Below are 17,598 nucleotides of genomic sequence, written 5' to 3' on the forward strand. Positions count from 1 at the left end.
AGTACATATATTTCTGGGCTTAATGTGAAAAATGATGAAGACTCAGCTGCCTACTGTAAATAGCAAATGATGTTTAAAGCTATCTTTATCCTTATTTTTCATGTAGGTTCCTGATGAGAAGATGCTACAAAGACACACCTGCTTCTTTAAATTTAGTGTGTTTCATGGGAAAATAAAGGGCGAATTGTCACCTTAGCAAAGGAGTCGAATGTTCTTTGATCATCTTAAGGACTATTCTAAGAAGGAAATACTTCTTTAGCACCATTTTGGGAGCCTGGTCACTTAACAGCTTGAAAGCATTATATGGTCTGCAGAAATGGAGGTGTATTTACTCAGGAAATCTTACGAACAAGTGATTGAGAAGATTTTGAACTGGCTTAGCATTTAAAATTCAAAATGCAGCTACATGAGTCAATTCTTTAAACTCTTCTGAGGTCAACCTTCCTCCAGGACTAAAATGTGAAGGTAACATTGTCATTAACTGAAGACTGAAATTGGATCACTGTGAAATTGTCAGGTTTGGGGGAAATAATAGTAACTCGGATTGGAAGGTTTCCTAATGTTTTTCTCTTGCTCCTTTCGTATGCACCGTGATCTCTGCCTGCACAATCTGGCAACGAACTGGTATCAGGGGATTAGCTCATTATGTGAAAGTAAACCTAACCCATCTAGGTTATCATTGCTGTGGAAAACTGGGGCATGCAATAATAGCACATTAATAGTCACCAAGTGGAATAGGGAAAATCTCAAAGCAGATGTGTTGAGTTCAAACTTGGAAGGTATAAACAAATGCAGTCAACATTTCTGCCTCTCGCTGACTCTGAAAGCATTTAGTAAGCTGAAAATCACGCCACAAATTTTAGTTACTGTTATTTATAGATCTTAAGTTTTAGAATATCCCAAACATCACAAACTGCTCATGGATATCCTGAGAAATAGGGACATCAGGTTAACTCTCTAACCTACATCCTCATCTAACAGATATTTGTTATTCTCCTTTGCCCTCAGATTCACTCTCTGCCTTGCTGTGCATCCTGGAAGGCTGGCTCCTTTGGACTCACCTGGACTCCTTTGCCCTCTGATTTCTGGTTGGAATTAGCTAATGAGAGATACTTGAGGATCAGGGTTTTTTTTTTTTTTTTTTTCCTTATCATTCAGTCCCTGCTTCAATGTGATTCTAGCCTAAAACTGTGGATTTTGTCTGGTGGCTCCTATATCATAGCTTTGACTCTCAGTCAACCACTGGTGACTCCATTTTCTCCTTTTTCCCCTTCAAGCCTAGGAGGATGTTATCAGATTCTTGATATTGCTTACTTCTTGGGTGTTTCAACATACCTTGTTGTTTCCTCCACTAAAAATGGAAGACATCTTCATTTTAAAATCTCAGCTGAACATGTTGTCTCTTTCTTACTGGACCTTGACTAAGCTATACATTTTCTGAGAGTTTAACTTTAAGGACTTTAAAAACGGTTCAGAGCAAAGTATTTCTTTAAAAAAGCAGAATAATTCCATTTCAACACAACTTGTTTGTAATTAAGTAGAATGTCTTACCCTGTTTAAAGAAGCCATTATGGGCTGGTTGTTCTTCCATGGAACAGAAATAGGGTTTTAAAAAGCCCATTTAACGCTTGCTGGGGATGACGACACCTTGGCCTAGGGATATAAACACTCCACATAAACTCCCCAGTCTGAGGGGTAGATACGTCTCCATCCTGGAAGGGATACCTCACATAAATGTAACCCTCATTCACCAAGAAATATTCTGATTTTACTTTCAGACCTGCCCATTCTGAAACTTAAACATGTATTGAGCACTTAAGGTACTGTTCAAACACTTTACATGTTTTATATAACTTAATCTTTACAACAATCCTGTAAGGAAGTTACTATCAGCATAGTCAATTTTCAGATGAGTCATCTAAGACTTTGGGTCAAGTCACTCGACCAAAGACTCCTAGCTGCTACTTGGTGGAGCCAGAATTAAGATCTTAGGCCTCTAACTCCAGAATGGACTCTCTAAACTACTGTGCTGTATTTGACCACAGCAAGAAAATGTGATAGTTAAAGATCCTAGTGGCCGGTTGCATTGCACATGTAGGTTACCTCAGAGGCAGTCCTAAGATCCCAAGCAATCACATATCTACTGGGATGAGGACCCCATGAGTGCTATGTCCATCTGATATGATTGACACACTTACGCAGTGTTGTCAAAATGAAAGTCGTTTACTCATAGAAAGTAGCCAGCAAACAACAGGAACAGACTCATGGTGAATCAGTCCCCCTTGGGCTCAGGAGGCAGTCTGGGTGAGATAGAGACACCTCTGCACACGCTCCATGTTGCACCTTAGGAGAGAAACCCGTGCAATATCAAACCAGTCCAGGGAAATCTCAGCCTCCCTTCCCTGATCAGTTCAGACCTCAGCTGCTCCGTGCAACCCTTTCCCTCTCATCTGCATTTACCTGGGGCCAGATCAGGGGTACTGGTCCCTTTTCTAGTTCTTAAAAAAATTTCAGTCTCTCATCTCCCTGGCTTACATATCCACTCTGGGACCAAGACTGAGGGTGGGGGTTCAATAGCACAGAGTTTCAACATCCCCAAGGGATATGCTTACTCCTTTCCCTAAAAGCCATATGTTTGCACTCTCCTACCTGGGGAATTCCAGTGAGCCCCCATCTTCCAAGGCATTTATTGGCCTCGCCATATGCTCTACTGAAGTTTAGGCAGCATCAGGCTCCCAGGTGATCCCTCTTAGTCAGGTAGCTCCCCACTTATTGACTTCAAGTGTGGTCCAACTCTCAGAAACAGGATCAAAAAGCCAAATTGTTTATTGCAAAGAGTTCCATACTTTGCAGTGGTCATCTTGGCTTTCTAATTGTTTTGTTTAAATTATCAAACTGAAATCTCATCTCAATAGTTTATCGACATGAATATCAATAGTTTATTAAATGTTAGTTTGTCCTGGGACCAATTGATGTCTTCTGCTACCAACTCTAGTTTCTAATAGCTAAATCTGAAGGTCAGCTGTGGCCCCTGTGTCTTTACTCATTTCCTTTAAACTTTCCCAACAACAAATAAACATGGAGTTACTCTGAAACAAATTTAGCTAAAAAATATTTTTATCCAACCAAATATAATTTTCTATACTTCCTTTTTTTTATTGAAAAACTTTTTATGCGATGAAGACATAGAAAATAATTCTCTCCCACCACTCCTGACAATTATGTAAGAAATGGTAATTTTCTGTAGAGGTGGACCAAATGGACGCGGGAAATGAAAAGAAGCTGTGTAAAACTGCATTAGGAATTAGGAAATGTTTGATCTTTGCCACTGGTACAGGTTGCAATACTGACTGACCAAGATAAAAATATCAGAAGAACATTCTTTCTCTTTGTTCACTGTGAAAGAAACAGAAAGGCAGCAAAGAGGGAAACACTATAAAACAGATTGGGTAGAGGGACTGAAATGTTGGCAGAGCTCCAGCCACCAGACATTTCAACTATAATTGTTTTTCTTCTCACAGCTTACTAAGAAATGTAATTCCTTACACTTAGCCAGAGAAAAATTGCTTTATTGGGCCAGATAAACTTCCCAGGTAAATCTTGTTAGCTTTAAGAATGACTAGATGCCTGTAGTCAGAGTGGGTGCGTTTTTGCTCTGTTTTCGGTTTCATAATGCAGTTTAAAAGCTTTGCTTACATTTCAAGCCAATTTCCTCTGCTTCGATCCCTCCATAACTGGACTTCAGAGATTTGAGTTTGAAATTGTTTTTAATATATATATGTGTGTGTGTATATATATGTGTTTATATGTATATATGTATATTATATATAGTCATAAATGGAAAGTTTATGGACATCAAATAAAATGAGAAGTTTTGGCTTCTCAGTATTATGGAGAAATGGGAAAATTAGTGTCCAGGGTGTGTCAGTCAGCCTCTCTCACCCATTATGAGTTACATTAATTCCTTCAAAAATGTTGTGAGATGAGTATGATTGTGTTGCTATGATGCTAAACAGATTTTAACAGAGCTTCCAGACTAACAGACTAGAAAGAAAAGCCTGGCGATCTACTTCTGTAAATCAGCCAGTGAAAACCCTGTGGACCACAACAGTCCAATCCCCAACTAATCATGGGGATGGTGCAGGACCTGGAGCATCTCCTTACATTCTGCATGGCATCCTCATGAGTCAGGGCTGACTTGATGGCAGCTAACAACAACAATGATTACATTTATCAATTTTATGAGGGTGCTGCCCTTCAGAGACATTGTTATCCAAGTTCTCATAGGTAGTAAACATAAGAGCTGAAGATATATATAAGATATATAGAAATGTATCTTAGTCTTAAGCTCTTTATAGGGTATAACACTACTTTGTATATCTAATTGTTTCTTATCACATACATTAAAACACAATTTTTATAAAAAGTGTGTTTTGTAATAATTTGCCCAATCAATTCATATAAATACATTTCCTTCCTTTCCTCCTTCTTCTTTCTTTCTCTCCTTCCTTTCTTCCTCAATTTCTTTCTCCTTCCTTCCCTTTCTTCTTTCTTTCCTTCTAACATACATTTATGGTACACTACAACAAACCAGGCCATGTTCCAATTTCACTGGACAGGGGTTCATTAATCCATAATGCTCAGGGGATGACTGTTGACTCAGGGGTCCCAGGGTTTAAGAGATCAGAGCTTGTGGACCACATGGTGAGTGAGCTAGGAAGCCATCTCCTGGCAAGAAAGTAGAGACCTGGTAGGAGAAAAGGAAAATTCAGAGGATGGCACACAGCCCAGGTGCCTTAACATATACCAGTGTGGCCAGTCCTTTCAATATGGAAATTTTATTACTCTAGTTTTAACTAATGGAGCAAACTTAAGGTCTAAATATAAAGTAACACTGACATCTTAACCTGTGCTCTGGATCAGGTAGTTCTGTACTTGAGATCAGACTGGTAATAACAAAACTTGAATTCAGAGATGTGGCTTCTGGGTGGTTCTTTTCCCCACATCTCTGAACTCAGATTCAATGCATTCTTGGGATACTACCCAAATGTCTGTGGATGGTAATTAGAAATCAGTTTCCCTGGTCATGTTATACTTTTAATTATATTTCCTTATGCAGATTTGGAGCCCTGGTGGTGCAATAGTTAAGGCTGGCAGTTTGAATCCACCAGCGGCTCCTTGGAAACCCTATCGGGCGGTTCTGTTTTGTCCTATAGGGTCGCTATGAGTCAGAATCGACTCGGTGGCAATGGATTATATAAATTTATTTATTCAGTTATTAATAAACCAAATATATATTAATATTTAACTGTTTTCCCAAACCACTGGTGGTCTTTGAAATTAAAGAAGAGAAAAAAACAGGAAAGGTCCCTGTTTTCTGAACTTGATTTAAAATGTGGCTGGTGTACACTTGCTGTATTTTCATATTCTCTATTCACTTTTCACCAACCAGCTTAACTGTGGACATTATCAGAATACAAGTATAAATGCATTTCAGGGAAGTAAACATTTTGACATGTTTCCCATCTCCTAGAATTTGAATATTGAATTATTTTATCAAAATAATAAGTTACACAATGACATACTACATATGATTGAAAAAAAAATATACAAGTGTCTACCATTCAGATGTAAGTATTGGCACCAGAAACTTTTCATGGGAAAGTCCCAAGGTTCCTCTTAAAAAACCTTGAGAGGAGTCTGAAATGTGTTGATTGTCATCTTGAGACAAAGGAGTGCTGAACTTGTCAAGATTCAAGCCTGTCCAACTACCTTTCAGCTCTTCACTATCAGAGCTTGATTTTGCATTCAACACAATCTCTTGGCATTTGAAGCCTTGTCAAACTAAACAGCTCTGTTTTAGACACATGTTTTGAAAAGCCTCACAGATTCTCTGTTCGCACATACAGTATACCTTTTAAATAATATAACCTTGAAGCAGCATTGAGCTATTACTTTCATAAAAGGAAAACCAGAAACCAGTGAAGCTTACATATTTGCTATCCTCGAGGAAAAAGAAATTCACTTCTTGCTTTATTTTCACATGGTAACACAGTTCTGCCATTTTGAGACTATCAGCACATTTTATTTTTTTGGAGATAATTCATAACCAAGATATGGGTTTTCTTCATTTCTCCCTAAGCCTAAGAGCAAAGTTGCTTCTTTTATCATAAAGCAAATGTTTTCTTAAAAAAATTGTAACTCTGGGACACACATTTTACCTATTCTTTGCATCCATGAATGTCAACGAATATTATTGCTACCATATAAACTCAAAGGCTGGTAACAAAGAAAAGCCCACTGTAACATTAATGGGGCAGAGAGTGGACAACGAGGGAGAAACATCATGCTCTGATTTTCTTTTTTGTTATGCTGCACTCCTCTCTGCATTTGTATCATACCTTCCTCCTTCCACTTTTAAAAATTTTGAAATCTGGTTGTTGTTCTCTAGCCATTTCTATTCTGGATACATATGAACCTTTCCCTTTTGGAGAAGCGAATGAACTATTAGCCTTTTTCCGTTCTTTGGATTCAGTACCACGCGTACATACAGACCTGAATTCTACAGATGTCAAGACATAATATTTGGTCCTGGTGACACCTCATGTTTCTTTACCATGCATAGCAGTGATCCATGCTGTTAGCTCCTAGGCACTATACCCATTGCCCATGGCCGTCGAGTCAATTCTGACTCATAGTGACCTGATAGGACAGAGTAGAACTGCCCCATAGAGTTTCCAAGGAGTACCTGGTGGATTCGAACTGCTGGCCTTTTGGTTAGCAGTTGTAGCACTTAACCACTATCCCACCAGGGTTTCCTCATAGGCACTAAAACCAAAAACCAAACCCAGTGCCGTCTAGTCGATTCCGACTCATAGCGACCCTATAGGACAGAGTAGAATTGCCCCATAGAGTTTCTAAGGAGCCCCTGGTGGATTCGAACTGCTGATCCTTTGGTTAGCAGCTGTAGCACTTAACCACTATGCCACCAGGGTTTCCTTCACAGGCACTAGGTAGTAATAAATAGCATATTATCTGGGGCAAAAAAGATCAGCACAGAGGAAGAGTAAAAGAGAAAAAACATCCTCGAATGTAGCATTTTCCATGTTCCTCACCATAATCTTATGAGGTTACTCACTGGAGATGTGTAACTTGTCAAAATTCATTTAGCTCTTAGGTAATAGTACTATTCATAACCTTAAACTTGTATAAATCTAGCTCCAAGTCTATGCTATTCCCCAGTACTTTCTGCCTCTCACACTGATAAATCCTTTGCTGAGCTATTCGTTTATAAATATATACTAAGTGCTGATCAAATAATCCAGGAAGTTGGACTATATGAAGAAAAGGTGGCATCAGGGTTGGAGGAAGACTCATTTAACAACCTGTGTTATGTAGATGGCACAACCTTGCTTGCTAAAAGCGAAGGGGACTTGAAACTAACTGATGGAGATCAAAGACTAAAGTCTTCGGTATGGATTACACCTCATCATAAAGAAAATAAAAATCCTCACAACTAGACCAATAAGCAACATCATGATAAATGGAGATAATATTGAAGTTGTCAAGGATTTCATTTTACTTGGATTCACAATCAGTGCCTGTGGAAGCAGTGGTCAAGAAATCAAAGGACGTGTTGCATTGGGCAAATCTGCTGCAAAACATCTCTTTCAAAGGTTAGAAGCAAAGGTGTCACTTTGAGGACTAAGGTGTGCCTAACTCAAGCCATGGTATTTTTAATAGCCTCATATGCATGTGAGAGCTGAATGATGAATAAGGAAGACCAAAGAAGAATTGATGCACTTAAATTACAGTGTTGGCAAAGCACATTGAATTTGCCATGGACTGCCAGAAGAATGAACAAATGTGTCTTGGAAGAAGTACAGTCAGAATGTTCCATAGAAGTGAGGATAGTGGGACTTCATCTCACATACTTTGGATATGTTATCAGGAGGGACCAGTCCCCAGAGAAGGACATCATTCTTGGTAAAGTAGAGGGTCAGTGAAAAAGAGGAAGACCCTCAACTAGATGGATGGACACAGTGGCTGCAACAATGGGCTCAACACATAGCAAAGATTGTGAGGACAGTGCAGGACTGGGCAGTGTTTCATTCTGTTGTACATGGGGTCACTATAAGTTAAAACCAACTTGACAGTAGCTAACAACAAAATTATAACAAAATACATGTATGTGTATATATATGTATTCAGCCAATTGATATTTATTGAGCATTTACTACATGAACTGCGTGAGGCTAGTTTTACCAGAAATGATAAAGTGAATGAGACAACACAATGTAGATGAAAAAGTATTGGAATCAGGCAGACTTGGAGTGAATTATCATTAATATCATAGAACATCAAAATACTAGTAGTAATAGGTTATGCACACAACGAAATTTAAAACAAAAAATAGTATACTTTAAGTCCCATTTGAGTAGCCATTGCTGTTGTCAGTTCTGACTCATGTGACCCCATGTGTACACAATAAAATGCTCCATAGGACTTTTTTACTAGAAGCTTTATGAAGGCAGGTCACTAGGCCTTTCTTAGATATCACTGGATGGGTTCAAACCACCAACCTTTAGATTACTAGTCGAGTGCTTAACCTTTTGCACCACAGGGACAGGACAAGTGTTTGGAATTCATGAGAGGGAGTCCTTCAGTGAGTGAAGTGAGTGTGTGTGTCTCTCTCTCTGTGTTTACATTTAGGAATTGTTTATCTGTATAATCTATTTATTACCGATACATCTATATATTGATGTATTTCAAACCTATCTGAAGTAATCAGCCTAAGAGATCTATGTCTACTAATTCCCACTTGGGATTATCAAGTTACATGAAGCATTTCTACGGTTTGTCTATCTTTAAAATAAAACTGCTAAAAATAGCTAAGAACAGAATAATTCTAGTACAAGATTATCTCTTTATTTAACCTAACTTTCTAAAGTGGAGTGTGTTTTCCAAAATGTATGTAAATGGGATACAAATAGTTCTAATTTATTAAAAAAAAAGCCTATTAAACATGATTTATCCTCCCTTCTTTAAGATATTGACCTCATTGCTTTATAAGCCCTATCATGAGTAAGAGGAAGGAGAAGAGGATCCAATTCATTTAGAAACATTTTACTCTTATCCCATCCCTACCTCTCTTGGCTGCCTGTGCTGTGTTTGTCCTTTACAAATCTGTGTTATACTGTGCGTGTTTTCTTATCAGAGGTTGTAAACTGGCATCTGAATTGTCCCAGATGGTCCACAGATGTATTTTGTTTGACTCATACATGTTGGCCTATGTAGTATTTACATTTTATTTTTCATTGCAACTGGGAGATTTCACTTCAGATGTGAATAACTGACTTCTCTTGAAAAAAGGAATCAGAGTATTTGGTATGAGTGTTTTTTTTTTTTTTTTTTCAAACATGGTGGTTATTGGCTGGGGTCGAGGGCACCTTCTCTCCTGTTCACCACAGTCCGCACTATTCCCTATTGCATCTTACCAGTGAGGCCAAGCATCAGTTGCTATCTAGCAGACCATTTGTGTTTTTCTTATTGTCAAATGAGAAGAAAAGTGAAATATTTCTTACGTCCCTGTGTATCTTATGCAACACCAACAGTGCACATTTATGTTATTTGTATTTCTTTGAAAGTATTTGATTTTATGACTCTCCCCCCCTTTTTTTTAATAGGATAGTTAGCCTAGTGTAGTGAAAAAAAAAAATCAAATATATTTGGAATCTGAGAGATCTAGGTTCAAATCCAAATTTGCTACTACCTGACTGTGTAATTGTATATAAATTAAGGCAAGTAACTTAACCTTCCAGAGCCCTTATTTCTTCACCTTTAAAATATGTAAAGAAAGTAAAACCACCTCATAGGGTTGATGTGAGGAGTAAATGAGACAGTAGTTGTTGAGGGCGCATGATAGCCTTGATGCACAGTAGCACTGTACGCATATTTGCTCCTTCAGTGCAGTGGTGGGATGGACTTTTTCATGTGAACATTTATGTTTTGGCTTCATAAGAAAGTGTCAGTCCTACCCCTCTCTCCTCAGGCCTCAGCACAGAAATGTTGTTAGCGACTGTCAGTTGGCCCTGGACTCATGGTGACTCTATGCACAACAGAACAAAACTTTGCCAGGTCCTGCACCACCCTATAAGCAATTGCGAACTGGACTGTTGGGATCTATGGGGTTCTCACTGGGTGATTTTCAGAAGTAGATTGCCAGGTCTTTCTTTCTAGTCTACCTTATTCTGGAAGTTCCATTGAAACTTGTTCAGCATCATAGCAACAGGTAACCCTCCACTGAGGGATGGGTGGTGGCTGGGAATTGAACTCAAGTCTCTGGCATGGGAGGAGATAATTCTAACACTGTTCCCAAGCATGGAACTAGCAGCCATTAATAGAGACTTTAAGAGTTTGGCTGCTAACCAAAAATTCAGCAGTTTGAATCTACCAGGCACTCTTTGAGAACCCTATGGTATAGTTCTACTCTGTCCTGCAGGGTTGATGTGGTTGGAATCCCCTCAATGGCAACAAATTTTGTCAGGAGTGTAGCTTAAAACACATTGCTACTGCTAGCTTCCTTAGGAATCATATACACAAACATGGCCCATTTAACATTATTCATATGTACAATTCAATGACATGAATTACATTAATAATGTTGTGCAACCATCACCAATTGCTAAATTTTCCATCACCATAAATGGAAACTCAGTGCTTCCTAAACAATGATTCTCCCTTTCTCCTCTCCCATCCTCCCGTAGGAACCACTAATAAACTAATAAACTTTGGTCTCTATGCATTTGCCTATTCTAGATACTTCACATAAGTGACATCATACAGTATGTGTCTTTTGGTGATCAACATATTTTGAATATTTAACTTTTTGAAGAACTGCCAAATATTTTCTGTAGTGGCTGTACCATTTGTTTTGATTTTCTCATTTAAGCATTTCAATTTAATTTTTTTTTACTGTATTTATTTCCAGATGAAAATTTAAATATTTTTGGTAAGACAGTGGGGAAAAATGTTGGTTTCTTTTTTTATTTCTGATTGTCCCAATGGGATGGTGGTGGCATTGATGAAGGCTTGCAGACACAGTGAAAGATGTTTTAAGTGGCAAAGCTTACAGAAATTTATGGAGATTATAAAGCAGGTGGTAACACAGAGCACTCTTACCAACCCACCAACCCACCAACCCACCAACCCACCAACCCACCAACCCACCAACCCACCAACCCACCAACCCACCAACCCACCAACCCACCAACCCACCAACCCACCAACCCACCAACCCACCAACCAACCAACCAACCAACCAACCAACCAACCAACCAACCAACCAACCAACCAACCAACCAACCAACCAACCAACCTGTTGCCTTCTAGTCGATTCTGACTCACAGTGATCCTGTAGGACAGAGTAGAACTGCACCATAGGGTTTCCAAGGAACAGCTGGTGGATTTGAATTGCTGACCTTTTGGCTAGCAGCAGAGCTTAGAAAGGTATAACTCTCCAGAAACAGCACAGATTTCCTCACACAGATAGGCATCTGGGGACAATACTACCTGCTAGAGCTATCACCACCAATGAACTCACTTGATATGTCTTGGTTTAGGCCTGCTGTCCTGGCATTTGTTCCAACTTTCTCGTATTTTAAGGAAGTATTATTGCTATTTGCATGAAAATAAACCAGAATAAAATCCGTCAGCTTCCATTTTGTATTCTAACTTCTGCCATCGTCTCTTTTAGCCCTTGTGAAATGCAAGTGTAGGAAACTCACTTTCACATGTAGCTAAATGTAAGACAAAAACAAAAGCTGAGATTACCTGCCTTTCTTTTCCTGACCCATTGCATATGTAATGTAACCAACACCTCCTGTTCCAACCATCAGGTAGGGCACAGCCTAGCAAAATGAAATGGATTCAGACATAGGAGGCTAGGATCAGCTAAGTTCTGGTTTGGGGTGTTAGTAGAGGTATTTGATGCCTGCCGCTGTGCCAACCATTGTGATGTGGTCCATGCTGTGGCTTGAAGCATGTGGGAAGATGCAAAGCTGCCAAATGATGGGACCAATGGGAGACTTGGTAAGTTATAGGTTTGGTACTAACAAAATATGCGTAGGAAGTGGGACCAAGCTGTTTTGCCATTAAGAATATTCTGAGTACCCTTTCTAGAGTGAGTTTGGCACAAATTGTGTGGTGTAAACCAAGTTATTTATTTTATTTTTGGTACCATTTTTTTTTTTTTATTTTTGAAATACACTCAGCAGTAATAAACTAAAAATAGAAATAAAAATGCAATTCTGTTAAAATATTAAAGCACCAGGTTTCTAGCTTCGAGAAAGTTGATGATGAATGTGCAATTTGTCCAAAATGTTTGTTGACATTTACCCTCCACCACAGGGATTGTGGGAATGTGGCAGCTATACAAAACTCAGAAGCCAGAAATCTGATGAAGAAGGACCAGTGCCTTGTTCACAGGTTGAAGGAGACTCTGTCTAAGGAAGGAGACAAAAACTCATAAGGTGCTTTTACATAACATTTTTTGAAAAATACGACTTTTTTCTTGATCAGAACACAGTTCGTCTAAATTTGCTGAGTAACAATTCCAAGTTTCTCTTACATGTTGTTGTTGTTGTTAGGTGCTGTCGAGTTGGTTCCGACTCATAGTGACCCCATGCACAACAGAAGGAAACACTGCCTGGCCCTGCGCCATCCTTACAATTGTTGTTATGCTTGAGCTCATTGTTGCAGCCACTGTGTCAATCCACCTCGCTGAGGGTCTTCCTCTTTTCCGCTGACCCTGTACTCTGCCAAGCATGATGTCCTTCTCCAGGGACTGATCCCTCCTGACAACATGTCCAAAGTATGTCAGATGCAGTCTCGCCATTCTTGCTTCTAAGGGGCATTCTGGCTGTACTTCTTCTAAGACAGATTTGTTCGTTCTTTTGGCAGTCCATGGTATATTCAATATTCTTTGCCAACACCACAATTCAAAGGCGTCAGTTCTTCTTTGGTCTTCTTTATTCATTGTCCAGCTTTCACATGCATATGATGCAATTGAAAATACCGTGGCTTGGCTCAGGCACGCCTTAGTCTTCAGGGGGACATCTTTGCTCTTCAACACTTTGAAGAGGTCCTTTGTAGCAGATTTGCCCAATGCAACGCGTCTTTTGATTTCTTGACTACTGCTTCCATGGCTGTTGATTGTGGATCCAAGTACAATGAAATCCTTGACAACTTCAATCTTTTCTCCGTTTATCATGATGTTGCTCATTGGTCCAGTGGTGAGGATTTTTGTTTTCTTTATGTTGAGGTGTAATCCACACTGAAGGCTGTGGTCTTTGATCTTCATTAGTAAGTGCTTCAAGTCCTCTTCACTTTCAGCAATCAAGCTTGTGTCATCTGCATAACGCAGGTTGTTAAAGAGGCTTCCTTCAATCCTGATGCCCCATTCTTCTTCATATAGTCCAGCTTCTCGGATTATTTGTTCAGCATACATGTATAACGGGTGAAAAACAAAAACTATTAATGTATTTTCTACATTAGTAAAAGAAATCAGGTGTTTCACAAACAATTAAGTTCTGTCACTTTTCTATCAGTGTCATTAGATGCTTCAAACCAAATATCAGTTAACATAATTCTAACGATTAAATCAATTTCCCATTTAATTCAAAAGAAAGCTATTTCAATTTCATTCTGTGGAAGAGGAAGCATCTGTCATTATTGCAAATGGGATTGTAAATGCTTTAAAATTATTTGCTAATACAGTAATAAGAATGCAACTTTTGTTGAAGTAATTGTTATGGTAAAAAATAATGTTTTAATAAATAAAGAATCCTATGGAGCCGAAATGTACTTTCAGTTGGTTGAGGTGTACACGTAATTCATGACTGTGTAAAAATAAGCTTTATATACATTCAATCACTATAGAAGCTATAATCATTAATACTGACAAATATTTTAATAATGTACACATATGCACACATACAGATACAGTTAGAGTAACTGAACTACACATTTTTGGACTAAGAGGCTAGTTGTTGGAGTCTAGGGTGCCTTGAAAGAAAGATCTGGCAGTCTATTTTCAAAAAAGTCACAACCAGTGAAAACCGTATGTAGCACAGCTCTACTCTGACACACGTGGAGTCGCCATGAGTCAAAATTGACTCAAAGGCAACTTTTTTTTTTTTTTAACGTGCTCAGTTATGTACCAGGCATTATTCTGGAACTAAAATAGATTGGGGAGGGGTCTCTTTTCTTATGGAGCTTAATTTCTAGTTGGGGGGAGTCCATACTGAATAAGTGATAGAGTTTCTGAAATTTAATAATTGCTACATGGGTAAGGAAAGCTTTACTTAAAGGTGACACTTGAGCACAAATCTCAAGGACGTCAAGGAATAAGCCATAGATGTATCTGAACAAGCATTCAAAGCAGAAATAATGCCTATATTTGGAGTATAAGAGAAACAGAATTTGCTGATAAATGGGTTTGTCAAAAGGATTGATTTTCCATTTATTAAACTAAGGAAGACTGTGAGAGGTGAAAGTTTGGGGGTTGATGGGGAGATCAGGAATTTGTTTCGGAACGTGTTAATTTTAAAACACCTATTAGATATCCAAGCACTGTTGTTGAAAAGGTAGTTGGATTTATGTTCTTGAAGTTCATGGATAAGGTTCTTGGTCTAGGTCTAAATGTGGAAGTCAGCAGCATATAAATTATGTTTAAAGACAAGGGGCTAGATGAGATTACCTAGTGAGTAAGTGTAGAAAAGGAACAGAAGTGTTTGATTAATGGGCGCAGGGTCACATCACGGTTTAGAGTTTGGGATGATTAAGATATACCAGCAGTGGAAACTGAGAAGGAAAGAGCACGAGGAGGGCGGTAAACCAAAAGAGTATGGTGTCCCAGAAGTCAAGTATGTAAGAGTTTCAAGGATGAATAATGAACCTGTCATATGTTGCTCATGGGTCAAGTGGGATGAGAACTGCAAATTTGGCATTGCAATTAGAAATTTAGTGCCGTCAGGAACCTTAGTATGTAAAGTTTCAGTGGAATGTGGGGGCAATGGTTTAATTTTCAAGGGTTTAAGAAAAGAAAATGGCTGGAGAGAAATGAAAAACAATGACTACATGTAAATACTCAAGGGAATATAGAAAGGAGGATAATAGTGGGTGAAGAGTATTTTTTTTTTTTTTTAAAGCTGGAAAAAGAAAGCATGCTTGCTACTGCAACTGTTTCGTAGAAAGTGAGAAATTGAAAGAGACAGTGGGGACAGGATGGAGGCTGTGGAAGTGCGCATCAATGTTGTAGGATGGTTACAGACCCGCATGGTATCCCAGGAACTGCGAAGCCCTGTTTGTTAAACATGAAAGTGGTTTGTCGAAAGGATATTTTTCCTGTTTTGACATAAGCCCATTTCCTCTGTAGCCAGAGAGAGCAACTGATTGAGCAGCATCCCTGCCATAAAAAACCTTGCTCAGAAATGAAGATAGGTGTCCTCTTTTGTCTATCTTTTTTTTTTCTCCCCTTATTCTTCATACTTTTATTAAATGCAAGGGCTGATATTTACCTGTTTTCATTTCCTTGCTCCCGAGTTGAAAACTACATAACCAAATTTAATACATAATCCAAGAGCAGTGATGTATAAGTGATTCATTCTATATTTATTATTTCAATACCCTTGTACTCTCTTCAAAATCTTAAATATCTTAGTGTGTCCATTTTAGAGTATGTCTTTTTGTGTATGCCCTTATGTCCAATACAATAAAATAGAAAGAGACTTAGATTTCTAATATCTGGTCTTGTGCTATACTGCTCCCCCTTTTAGCTGTATAAACTTCTGCAAGCCATTTAGTCACATGGAAACACAGTTTCTTCAATTGTAAAATGGGCACAACATATCCCGGTTCACTATACTGATGTAAATATTTATTAATTAATTCAAAGATTACTATCCACTTAAGTAATATATTTTCCAGGTAGATTAATACGATATTAAATTATCAAAATGCTCTTAATGTTGATGAATGTTGATGAGCTCACAGTTATTGGAGAAATTATCATCTTCATTATCTTGCAGTGCCTTTTAATTTCAAATCCCAATGCCTGAAGTACAGTAATAATGTCCGCGAGTCATTCTTTGATGTTAAAAATATCAATATAGGTTGAGGTTAATAATAATAATCTGTGGAAACCCTGGTGGCGTAGTAGTTAAGTGCTACGGCTGCTAACCAAAGTGTCGGCAGTTCAAATCCACCAGGTGCTCCTTGGAAACTCTATGGGGCACTTCTACTCTGTCCTATAGGGTTGCTATGAGTCGGAATCGACTCGATGGCACTGGGTTTGGTTTTTTTGGTTTGGTGTACTGTCTCATGCCAGTAATGCAGGGGTGAGATGCGAGACTGTTGTAATTTTGATTTGCATTTCTCTAATGGCTAGTAATCTCGAGCATTTCCTCAATGTCTGTTAGCCGCCTGAATGTCTTCTTTGGTAAAGCATCTGTTTATATCTTTTACCCATTTTTTAATTGGATTATTGGTCTTTTTTTTTTTTTTTGTAGAGGTGTTGGATTTTCCTATAGATTTTAGAGATTAGACCTTTGTCGGATATGTCGTAGCCAAAAAATTTTTTCCCAGTCTATAGGTCCTCTTTTTATTCTTCTGGTGAAGTCTTTTGATGACCATAACTGTTTCATTTTTAGAAGATCTCAATTATCTAGCTTATCTTCTGGTGTTTTTATATCGTTAGCTACAGTTTGTATTCTATTTATGCCGTGTATTGGGGTCTCTAGCGTTGACTAAGGGAACTTTTTCTATTGTGAGCTGATAAATTATATTTACTGAGTCCCTAATATGTTTTTTTTGTGTGTGTGTGTACAAGGACCTAGGCTAAATTATCTCTAGAATTCAAATGGAGAGTTTGTGGAGGTCTATTCTCCCAAAGTATTTACTTGTCAGAGAGATTAGACACTTACGAAACATAAGAGACAAATCAAAGATCACATGCAATTAGCTGCTGAATTGTGCCTTAATCTCTATCCAAGAGCAGAGAAATATCAATAAAGACTGAATAAATCAGAGAAGTCCTCCCCGATTTTTATTAGGTCTTCACAAGTGCTGTTTTTATATGGAAGTGCTAGATTGTAGGACATTCATAATCTTAATGACTGAAGAGAACTCTCACAGTCTCCTAATGAAACAAACAAGCGTTCTTGTTATTGTACCTGTAATTGCATCTGGAAGGCTCTTTCATTGATAGTTCTCTCTCTCTCTCTCTCATGGATATAATCTAGTATCTCATTGACACTAACATAGTGCTAAAATAAGTGCTGAGTCACCAACTGAGCTTTGATACATTGTAAGAAACTTACATGGGTAAGTTGACTTCAGGAAAAGTCTATTGTTGAAGTGGAAAGAGTTGAAAACTTGTAATAAAAAAACTTTGGAATTTTTCCCAATTTAGTAGTTTTTTGGGCTTGGGTCAAGTTTTTCTCAGAGTTTTAGTTTTCTCATATGTAAGATGGGAATAGTCATAGTATCTATACCACCAAAATTTTAGTGGTGTTTATGTTTCGATGTAAAATATTGGTT

Source organism: Elephas maximus, chromosome 5 (assembly GCF_024166365.1).
Source record: "Elephas maximus indicus isolate mEleMax1 chromosome 5, mEleMax1 primary haplotype, whole genome shotgun sequence".
NCBI lineage: Eukaryota > Metazoa > Chordata > Mammalia > Proboscidea > Elephantidae > Elephas > Elephas maximus.